The following is a 12,082-nucleotide window of genomic DNA, read 5'->3' as shown; positions in this document are numbered from 1 at the left end:
ATGGCTACTTAACTAAAGTCTCTTATTCTAATAATTCTTTAGTTGATTTTCTTGACATTTTGTAGTAAAAAATACATTTTTTAAGAAAAAGAAGATGCGACTTCTTTTCAAATAATTGTAACTTTTGAGAGGCAGCATATTATACTATTAAAGATTAAAGACTCACAAGTTAAGACACTTGAGTTTTAATTCAGCTCTACCACTTATTAGCTTCTCTGGGACTCAGCTTTCTAATTTGTAAAATGATAATGATAGTCCATATCTCCAGGATTCTTGTGAAGATTAAGTGAGTTAATATTTGTCAAGTATTTAGAACTGTTTCTAGGATATATAATAAAGAATTTTTTAAATGTTAGTCTTTTTAAAAAATGTACAGCATTGGCTGAAATTTATAGAATGTTAACTGTAAATGATGGAGTTGGGCATATAGTAAGCCTCTAACATTTTTCTGTTTTCTTGAAATTGATTTTTCACAATTTCATAACATTTCTCTATTCCTAAATTACTATGTTGTGTGTGTTTTTTCTTAAAAGAAATGCAACTGCACCCTAGCCAGTTTGGCTCAGTGAATAGAGCATCGGCCTGCGGACTGAAGGGTCCCAGGTTCAATTCTGGGTTGCAGGCTTGATCCCCAGTGGGGGGCGTGCAGGAGGCAGAGGATCAGTGGCTCTCTCTGATTGTTGATGTTTCTATCTCTCTTTCCTCTCTGAAATCAATACAACATATTTTTAAAACAGAAAGAAATACAATTTCATTTTATTAAATATTATTTAAAATCTATTAGGAAGTAAAAAATAGAAGTTTTATTCTTTTGTCTTGACTATACAATTATTTTAATAAATTTCCCAATATTGAACCATTTTTACATTTATAGAATATACATAATTTTTGTATTATTCTATTTCGTTCATTTCTATATTCCTGTATCTAGTATTTCAATGAATTTTTGTGATTTTCTTTTTTGTGCTACTTTTATTAGTTTTTTTCCTTGTTTGCTAGCATTATGCTTTTCATTAAATAAATCATAAAAAAGTTCCATCTCTATGTAGCGTTTATAGAGTATGGAATAATATGTTCCTTAAAGATATTTTTTAAATCACTAATTATAAATACCTGATGAAAACAAAGATAGTTTGCTCATCTAAACAGAGTATTTCAGCTCCTGCCAAATCTTCCTATCCAAACTGACCAAAGACAGACAAAATTAGGCTCCAATCCTAACTTCACACCCACTAGCTCAGTGGTCGGCAAACTGCGGCTCGAGAGCCACATGCGGCTCTTTGGCCCCTTGAGTTTTTAGCAAAGGCCAGCTTAGGAGTACCCTCATTAAGTTAATAACAATGTACCTACCTATATAGTTTAAGTTGAAAAAATTTGGCTCTCAAAAGAAATTTCAATCGTTGTACTGTTGGTATTTGGCTCTGCTGACTAATGAGTTTGCCACCACTGCTCTAGCTAAATGTGTGCACTTGGCAAGGTGCATTTTTATCCCAGGGAATAGCCACACCTTACAGTCTTCACGAAGTTATTATGAGGATTACATGAGATTATGTTTATAAATTACTATACACTCCCCCTGCAATAGATTCAATGAATCATTTTATACCTTTATTTTCCATAAATACAAAATTAATGTTTATCATTTACTTGCTATTTTTCCTTAGTATGGATATTTTAGTTATGTAGAAATATAAATGTTGCTGATAAAATTATTTGTGTGAAATTGCTTCACAATAAAAGATAGATTTCAATGAAGACATTCTCTAGTGACATAAATGTAAAAGTTGACGTGACAGTGGAAATGCTCCGCTAGCACATGGAAATGAACCCACTGCCGTTGTCTAAATGAAACCACAGCGGGTCAACAGGAAAGTTGTACTGTTTTGAGAAAACCAGGCAATGAGCCTACAGCAAATGTAACGTCTTCCACTCTTTCCTGTCCCCTTGGAGCTTTGTTCTCAGGGAAATCCGACAGCGGGAGGAGGAAGTCAGTGCCTTTACCCAGGCTGAGGCTTACTCTGTGTCCCCTGATCTCATCTGAGCTGCAATAAGGGAGCAAGTCTTCCACTCCAGGCGGGAGAACGCAGCCCTGAGGGGTTGGGGTGGCCTCAAACACAAATCCTACCGACATAATACAATTTTTGTGAATTATTAAGACTGCTACATGAATATAGCCTCAGGTCTATATAAACACACAGATATATACTGTATGTACAATATAAAGTGTATATACAGGGTGGGGCAAAAAAAGTAGGGTTGCAGTTGTGAGTATTGCAAAACACAAAGCTTATTCTTGTATCATTGTATTATTTTCCCTATGAATAACTGCAAACCTACATTAGCCCCACCCTGTATATATGCTATATATATAGTCTATATAGTATATGTAGTATATACACATGTAAGTATAAACAGAAATATATATATATATTCATATTCACCTCCACAATGGATGTCATTTATATATATCATTGTCACATATATGCCATTTTTATACAGGGGTGGGCAAAAGTAGGTTAATAATAATAACAAATAACATAATAATTTACAAATAAATAATAATACAAGAATAAACTGCCTTGTGTATTCACAACTGTAAACCTACTTTTGCCTACCCTGTATATAAAATATATATGATATATAGAAGGATATATAGATATATGTCATTAGCACATAGAAACCTGTTTCTCAAAAAAGTGAGATTTATGTCCACTTTCTGATTATAAATCTTTTACTGTGTAGTTACTGAACTTTTCTGGGCAGGACTAGACTTCCCCATATGTAAAATACTAATACCTATTACATAGAGTTGTTGGGAGGCTTAAATGACATACTTTGTCAAACAGAATAATGTCTGACACATACTGTACTTAATATGTTTTAGATTTATTCATACTCTTAAATAACAACAGTAAATAGGATGCTCCTACCAATTATATATATATATATATTATATATATATAATTCAATTAGTAAAGAAATCACTTTTAAATATTAAGTAGCTTTGAATAAGGCATCTTAGAGAAACATTTAAATGTTCCATTACTATTAGATTTCTCAGGAGTACTCTAATTGAATGACTTAGGCACATGAGTGGGTATGCACGCATGTGTGTGTGAAACAAAAACCTGTATGTACTTCTTCAGAAGAATTTTAGTTTTTCTTTTTTAGAGAATATAGGTCCCTATACAAGAGTATAGATCCAGTGCCAACAAAGAAGCTTCCCCTTTGTACCCTCACAAAGTCGTGGCTCCCAAACCCTTTGGATCAGCGGACAGTCACCGCCCAAGGCCAGAAGTACTGGCTGAAAAGGTAGTGGGAGGGAAGGAGGTAAGAAAGGTCCATACCACGTCCCTCTAGCTGGCCAATGCTAATTATTGCTCAAATCTAACAGTTGCAGGCTTCTCTGCTTTACAATTTAGCCTCAGATGCAGCTGTGTGCTATTCCCAAGACACTGAAAGAGCTCCATTGTGGCTGTTCAAATATGTGCCTAGATCTTCAGGAGAAGCCATTGCTCAACACCGGCAGCTCCGAGTCCTGAAGGCAGAGCTCAAGCCCCTTTCAAGAGCTGGTTAGTTTCGACATGTTACCAACTCTCCCAAAGACTCACTTACGGACTAGGTTAAATATTAAAAACAAAATAAGATGTGGTCCTGGTGAGTGATCATTTGACTTTTCTATATAGAAAAAAAAATCAAAGCAGTTATCTCAAATATTAGCAGCAAGTGCTTGCCTTGATATTGAGTCAAATAATTTGCCATTGTAAGCCCACTTGACAAGGCCAGAGTTAGCTTGCTGGCTTTTCTCAAATGTAAATATTTGCTTTGGCTAAATAATGTTAATAGGAAACGTTACATATTTAATGTGGCATACAGAAAAAGTACTTTCCATTGACCCGGAAAATTTACCTTGCAACTCAGCCTGAAGGAGAAAGAAACTGGAAGAAAAGGACCTGAAATGAGAACTCCAGCTGCCACCACTACCTGCCTTGCACCAAGTTCATGGTTAATTGAATTTCCATCAATAATCTCATACATGGCTTGCAGGTTCATAGAGCATAAGTTATTGACTTAGATTCTGAGGTCAAATACTTACTGCTAGCAACCCTTGTGCCTCTGAGGGAGGCTTGGCCCCCGGCCAGATTGTACTGCTTCTCCCATGGGGGCAGGCCCGAAACTGCTGTAAAGCCGCATGGGGGATGATGTGCCACCATGAGCCCCTGGTTGCTCAGCAACAACCCCTTATGACTGGTCCTCAGGGACTGCTAGGCAACAGCCCTGAGTCTGACCCAGCTGCTCCCAGAGCACTGCCTCTCAAGAGGGCCAGGCTAGCAGGAGGCCAAGGGCCCTAAGTGACTAGTTACATAACTTAGACACATCTCTCCTCGGAATGCTCTCCAACTGTCACTAAATAAAAGTCAGACCAGAGCTAGCTCCTACCCTGAGGGATACCCTTGAATGAATCCTTACTTTAAACTCTATCCTTGGATCTTTAGAGACGTTGACAAGTGAGAAAAGTTGAAAGGATTAAGAAATACAAATTGGTAGTGACACAGTAGTCATGATGATGTAACATACAGCATAGGGGATACAGTCAATAATATCGGAAAAACTATGCATGGTGGCAGGTGGGGACTGGAAATAGCAGGGGGGAACACTTTGTAAAGTATATGACTGTCCAACTACTATGCTGTACACCTGAAGCTAATACAAAATAATATTAAGTGTAAACTGTAAATGAGAAATAAAATTTAAAAAACAAAGCTGGAGGAATAAATTGCTAGATAGAGGAGGAGAAATTAATGAAATAGGAAATAATGCAATAAATAAGATCAGCAAAAAACGTATACAACTGTTGTATTTATTTACACATAAACTGTCAAAATACTTTTTCCCCCAAATACTTTTTGACTCATAAAGTACACCACTGATTATATAACTCCCTACTCAGAATCATTCAAGGATGCAAAGTAGCTACAAATTTAACATTAAAGTCTTCATCCCAGCATTTCAGATTCTTCACTACAGCTCCAATGTACCATTCTACCCTTATCTTCTCCCACTTCCTAAAATTCTACACAACTCTGCCTCCTCCTTTCCTGTATTTGTACCTTTGTTCATACTGTTCTTCTAATCAGGAATGTTTCGCCCACTCATTGAAATTCCATCAGTCCTTCAAAGACCATCCTCATTACTACATCCTCTATAAAATCTTTCTGATCAATTTCTAAGTTTATCTCTCTTTCCTTTGAAACTCCACAGCACCTTTTACTTCTTTTGTGGCACCTGTGACAATCAGCCTGGCAGAAATGTTATTATGTGTATTATCTTCCTTCATCTCCCCCAAATGGATAGAATTCTAAGCTTCCTATAGAAAGGATGGAGTGTCAATCATTCTTATATGCACTATATCACTAACATGAGTACCCAAATCCAGGAAGGTGCTTTTTTTCTTTTTCAGGAGGGTGTTTTTAAATAAATATTTGCTTATTTGAATTTGGTAACCATTCATCTCAGATAGGTATGTATAGAGTTCTGAAATTCATTAAAAACTTAAATAAAGGACATCTATAAGCATCCACAGAAATGAACCTAAAAATAAATGAACACACATAGCACTAAAATATGGAGTTGTAGACTCTAATTAGAATAATGCAAGTACTTTGTTCAATATACTGATTTAACAATGAAGAACTAAAATCAAATTCAGAAATACTGGTGTAACTATGTTGACAAAAAACTGGAATCTCAAGAGATTAGGAAACTTCTTCAGATTCACATGACTACTTAAAAGTTGAATTGGCCTCATGACAAAGTTTTTAAATTGCTACTTTAGTTATCTGTTCCACTATTACCACTCAAATCATCTGTTGATATGTTTTTATAAATGTTAGCTCCAAAATTGTTTATGTAAAAAAGAAAGATTAACTTTTTATTTATTATTTATCTTCAAAATATTATTTGAATAGCCAGAATTTAAAACAAAAATCCATTAATAGTGATTAAACAGAATTATATTGAACAAAATTTAATTACATAGAGCTTACTTATTTTTCAACTTAACTACAAAGAATATAGTCAAGAATCAGGATATTAAAAAATACTGCTGTTCAGTTACAATAAATGTCATAAAACCTATACACTAATCATGTTCACCTTGTTTACTCATAAGACATTGCTACAGGTTTAGTCAGAGCCTGTTTATGCCTCTGTTTTGTTTTTACCTTGTTTGTCACCAGTTTGGAGGGTAGTAAAGTTTGCCAGCCCCTAGCTATTTGGTTCAGTGGATAGAGAGTCAGCTTGCAGACTGAAGGATCCTGGGTTCAATTCCAGTCTAGGGCACATGCCCAGGTTGCGGGCTCGATCCCCAGTAGAGGGCGTGCAGGAGGCAACCCATCAATGATTTTCTCTCATCATTGATGTTTATCTCTCTCTCTCCCCCTTCCTCTCTGAAATCAATAAAAATATATTAAAAAAAAAAGTTTGCCTGTCCGACATCCACTTCCCTTTTGAAGAGACGACCCTCCTATTTTCACTCCATGTGATTCAGTTGTTTCCCAGAATGAAGTTGAGAGCCAGACCTGACAAATCAGAGTTCCATATCTGCCCGTAGCCACAGTGATCAGTTCAGAGGTGGTGTGTGACTCAAACCTATCCCAGCAAGCTTAGGACGTTTTTCCAACCCAGCAAATGCTTAAAGAGTGGGTTCATGATGTAAGTTACTCTATCTTAGGACTCGTGCCAAACCTACTAAGTAAAGATACTTTTTTCTCTTTGAATTTAAACTTGAGAAGTTAGACCTGGAGCTGGTGATAGCAGTTTTGTCACTAAGCAGGGCCCAAGAATAAAGCCAAATTGAAAGAGAGTAGAGCCAAAAAGTAAAAAGAAATTGGGTCGTTACAAAATAATTTGAGTTCTAGATCAACCTGTGACTGAAGTCTGGTTTACATACATCTGATAAATTCTCCCTATCTCCTCAAGCCAATCTGATGCTGATTTTCTATCATAGGCAACTATAGCATTCCTAAGAGGAGGAACAGTAAGAGCCATCACATAAATAAATCCTCACTTAACATCATAGATAGGTTCTGAGACTAAGCAAAACAACATACAGTACAATGAAACTAATTTTACCATACAATAATTGATATAAGTAAGAATTAAGTTCCCACAGTACCTCATCAAAGTTATAACAAAATAATATCATTCAAGGATCTTCTGTACTTTACAGTAGATGAACTAATAACTTATAGCTTGAAAGGCGATGTGTAAAAAAATAATGAATTTCAAAAATTTCAAGTCTTTATGTCAAGGACTTATTCCACCTGGCATCCTGGGAAACACCCCAGTCCCAGGGAAACAAAAACAGTTGATCATGCTACTTGGAAGTATAAGGATTTTGCAATAATTTGCACAAACAAGAAGATAGGGGTCATGAGGTCATAGAGGAATCAAGGCAGGTGGTGGTGAGACTGAGGTTACTGTAGGTTACTGTAGTTGTAAGAGAGAGGGTGTTAAGGGACTCTCCAGAAGCACACAGAATTCTTAGGTTCTCCATTGACTTGTGGTAATGAAAATGGAATCCACTGAGAAATATCTGACTTCAAGAAATAAGAGCATGGGTGGGTCAAAGTATTGGCCAACCCAATGAACAAGTGTAGGTGTAAATCTTTGGATTGGTGTTAAAATATATATAGGATGCTATGCCCAGAGAGTTTCTGAATTTGAAATTTTAGGAAGGAACAATTTCACATGATAGCAAGCCCAAGGTGTGGCTACAGAAGTGGTTGAGTGAGCAGTAAAGAGAAAATTACTGCTTGAGCTATGGAGTTCAAAGACTGATAGGTTGTGGCTTTGGATGTAGATATGGAGTCCCGCAGATTGAGGACAGGAGAAGAAAACTGCATATCAATTCCTGGAGTGCTCAATGAAGGAGTGGTTTGTTCAAGTGGTGAGTAGACAATAGGAATGAGCAATGGTAGAGGATAGTGTAGTCAGATGGCTTAAAGGAACAGGGATGAGTAAAATGGTGGAGAAATAATGATCTAGAGTTGGGATATAGGTGCATGAAGGGCATTTGACCAACCTGGAGATTCATGAACTATGAAATAATAAACAGTCGCCAAGAAAGAGGGGGAAGTGGGATGCTCAGGGGAAAGTCAAGTGTCAGGACTAGGGGAAAAAAGTGGAGGTTAAGAGGAGTTTACTGTGATTGAATAGGTGTTCCAAAATGCATGATGGAATGATTTTAAAGGAAGAATAAAGAACAGAAATTAGATCAGAAAGAGGCAGCACAACGGATAATAATATTTCAAGGCAAAGAGAAAAAATAAGTAGACAAATGATAAAAACAGATTTTAATCATTAGAAAATTAGGTTTTTTAGGGCTAACAAGATGATATGTTCCAAAACTGGTAATGTGGGAATTTAGGGAGAGCCACCAGCTATGGTATGGGACATGGCATACTTTTTACTTCTGGGGTAAGGTGTGAGTGACAGATGCGTGTCAAGGCATCGTAGGGAGACGATCAAAGAGGCTGCAGCCAGGAAAGCTTATGAGTGGAAAGTCTGTGGGACTTCACAACGGTAGGGGCAGCTATGAGGAAGTTTGGCTTCAAGGAGGTGCAGGGGTGAGGGGCACAGGAGGTGCACGGATTCGTGCACACTGAAAGGAAATTAATTAGAAGAAATATTTTGATATCACTATTCGCCCTTTCTCTATAATGCTGCAGAAGTGTCAGAGATGAAAGAAAATTAGTAAAATGTGTACAGAAATAATATATAAATTAATAAACAATAACAACATGATATAACAACAAAGGCATGAATAAAAACAAAAACATGATATAAAAACAACACTGATAAAAACAATGACTGATAAATTGATTAAACTTATTCTAATATCTCCCTGTATACCACATTAAGAGTTGAAAACACTTTCAGAGTGCTTGACTAATTTCCCTTGTGATGAAGTATTTACAACTTTAACTTTAACATCACACGCTCTTGAACTCAAGAGAAAGCAACATAAAACTGACCATGTCCCAAAACGGGTTCAGGTAGGAATATCCCTACTCTGTCTAGAGTTTGTCCTTGTGATTTATTAATAGTCATCGCAAATGCTGTCATCATGGAAAACTGTCTTCGAATTAATTTAAATGGGAGGCCAGTGTCAGACAGGGACAAATATGGTGCATGTGCAAGTCAACGTGTATTTTTAAATTGCCAGTGCACGTCATATGTACCGGTGGTCAGTGGGTCGGACGATCAGACAGGCGGTTGGTCACTTAGCCTTTTATATATATAGATTAGTGGGGAAGGAATCAGTTATGGAACAAGTGTATTTGAGATGACTAGCCATTAAAAAATAGCAATTATAAAGTTAGATAACCTACTAAATTAACTTCCAAAGGGTAAAAATGTTAAATAAGACATCAAAAGTACTTTCAAAAGTGTAGATGAATATTTTTACAAGTGGGAAAGTCCTTCTCAAGCTTAACAAAATCAGAATGAGAGAAGAAATTGATAGCAGCTTTGACATCGATCAAATTTAAGGATCCTGCAAAGCAATGTGCACCAAATAGTTAATGGCAAAAATCAACTGATTCAAAAATTGCAACATAATAGATATACAGAGTTAATATCCTTATGAATAAAAAGCTCTTGAAACAAATAAACAAAAAAGGATTAAAAAAATAGGCAAAGAATATAGAAAAGCAATTCATAAAAGTAAATCCAAAATATCTGTTAAACATTTTGGCCAACTAAAAATATTCAGCCTCATTAGCAACCAAATAAATAAAAATAAGAGCTTTCTTTTCTCACTGATTTCTAAATTTTAAAATGTTGACACAGTATTAGTATGTTAATAAAAATGGTATTTTGAGTAGAAATAGCTATAGGACTTCTGAAAAATAATTTGCAGAATGTATCACAAGTCTTTAAAAAGTGAATATGCTCTTACATAGCAATTCTATGGAAATTTACTTAAAGAAAATAATCAAATAGTTCTGTGCAGTGTATAAAATTATGAATAGTTATCTACTATGATATTGTTTGTAAAACCAAACTTGGAGAAATTTTGCATACTTACCAAAAGGGATAAGTTAAAAATTTAATAGAACACCATACAGCCATTAAAAGTATGATTTTCTATGAAAGATATATTAAGATGATTTCTTAATTGGGAAATAAAGCATATCTATGACATTACTTTTGTTTTTAAGAAAAACTACAGATAAAGCAAAGAATTTTATAATTAATGGTGAAAATAAATATAGGTGAACTTATTTTCTTAATATGATTCTGAAATTTCTGATTATCACTGACCAGCAGGGGACATACTTACTAACAGAAAACAAACAGGGTTTTCACAATGCTGGTCTTAACCAACCTTGACTCAGAACCTACCCCTTACTTCTTGTCAGTTTATGGCCATCACATCTCATTTTAATAATCCGAATTCTGAGCTTTGGAATAGTAAATCCCAGAACAATTTTTTTTAAATGTGTAGCAAGCAATGTCAATAAAGAAGGCATCTTGGATTTTGAATCTACATGCACACAAAGCGAAATGCAATACTCAATCTAATCCAATACTCTTCCAGTATCCGAAGCATTAATATAAGTTTTCGGGGTTTTTTGTTTTGGGGTCCCCTTCCCGCCCCCCCCCCCCAGGTGAATGTTTAAGTGGTCATCAGGCTCGAATCTCCGCCTTCCAGTCCTGGACGGACTCTAACAACAACACCTGCCGTGTTGGGGTTTCTCTCTTTATATATTTTTAAATGTTTCCCGTGTGCCCCCACTCGGGCCAAGCGCTTTCCAAAGGAACCGGGTTGGGCTGCGCTCCTGGGATCAGCTCCGGGGAGATGGGACTGGCGGGTCCGGCTCAGCCGCCCGCAGCAGGGACCTGCCGCCCAGCCAGGGCAGCGGGTAAAGAACACTCATCCCCCTCGCTCACCCCCTCCCGGGAGGCACTTTCAGGAGCTTCCTGGGGCGGGGGGGGGGGGGGAGTGAGGAGGAGCAGCAGCTGTCAGGACCCAAGCCCCCCACTCTCCTGAGCCTCTGCGGCCACGTTACAGACGCGTGTCTCCCTGGCGCCCGCCGGAGTCCTGGGCTCCGGTAAAACCCCACAGCTGCCGGGGACCCTGGGGACCATCCGGTCTAATCACCCCCATATCTTATCAAAGAATGAACGCACTCCGGTGAGGTGAGGTGACCTGGCTAAAGACACGCAGGTCTCTGCGACCCCCGCCGTCGCGAGCAGCTGCCTGGGGGGTGGGAACGCGCAACCCCAGGAAAACGACGTGGCCCGGCCTGCGCGAGGGGCGAGGGGCTCAGCCACTCAGGACAGGAGGTCACCAGTGTCCCCCTTCAGGTCAGAGTGGGCAAAGAGCAGGTGGCCAGACCTCCCCAGTTATGTTCCTAGACCCCAGCGCCCCCTTCCACTCTAAAGTGCCCTAAAAGTGCATGTGCATGGTGTGGTCCCCGAAGCAAAAGGGGCATCGGCAATGAACTCCCTCCCGCCCCCCCACCACCCCCACCCCGTGCCAAGGCCGACGGGCGCAAAATGGGAAAGTTGCACTTACCGCCTTTCCGCTGGCTCAGTCTCCCCGCAACTCCCCAAGCCCTTTCCCTCCACCTGCACCCGCGACACCCGCTCCCGCCGCCCCGCACCGGGGACGCACCAGCTGCGCGCAGAGCTTCCCGCCGAGCCGGGGCCAGGTGTCCTGCGCTCCCGCTCGCTGCCGCCTCTACAGCCGGGAGAGGGATGCGGCGACGTCTGAGCTGCGGGGCCGCGGCGCAGCCGGACGGGGGCGATGACTCCGGGGGCGGAGGGAGCGGCCGCAGGGACCCGCCCCCGAGCTCCGAGCGCGCTTTCCCACGCGGAGTCGCGCTCTGCCTGCGGCCCGGGTCGCCGGGAGCTCTCACGGCCGGCGCAACGGCAGCTCTTCCCTGTGGGCGCCTCGTGCAGGACTCTTTTTCCTGCGAGCGCATCAACAGACAACTCATCAGCCGTGATCCTCGCAGAACCCGAGTCCTCCCCCCCCGTCCGCCGGCCATGCTCAGTTTCTCTGGGTGAT

The 12,082-nt window shown here is 39.3% G+C and overlaps 1 protein-coding gene across 1 annotated transcript in view; it reads right to left on the bottom strand.

The window, feature by feature from the left end:
- Positions 1-11,867, bottom strand: part of PKIB (cAMP-dependent protein kinase inhibitor beta) — a 74,710-nt gene extending 62,843 nt beyond the window's left edge. The window contains exon 1 of the mRNA XM_079779658.1: positions 11,687-11,867. The gene's annotated coding sequence lies outside the window, so the exon portion shown is untranslated. The remainder of the gene's footprint in view (positions 1-11,686) is intronic.
- Positions 11,868-12,082: the final 215 nt, after the last annotated feature.

This window comes from Cnephaeus nilssonii (assembly GCF_951640355.1).
Source record: "Cnephaeus nilssonii genome assembly, chromosome: 9".
NCBI lineage: Eukaryota > Metazoa > Chordata > Mammalia > Chiroptera > Vespertilionidae > Cnephaeus > Cnephaeus nilssonii.
This window is presented reverse-complemented; position numbering and strand designations above follow the sequence as displayed.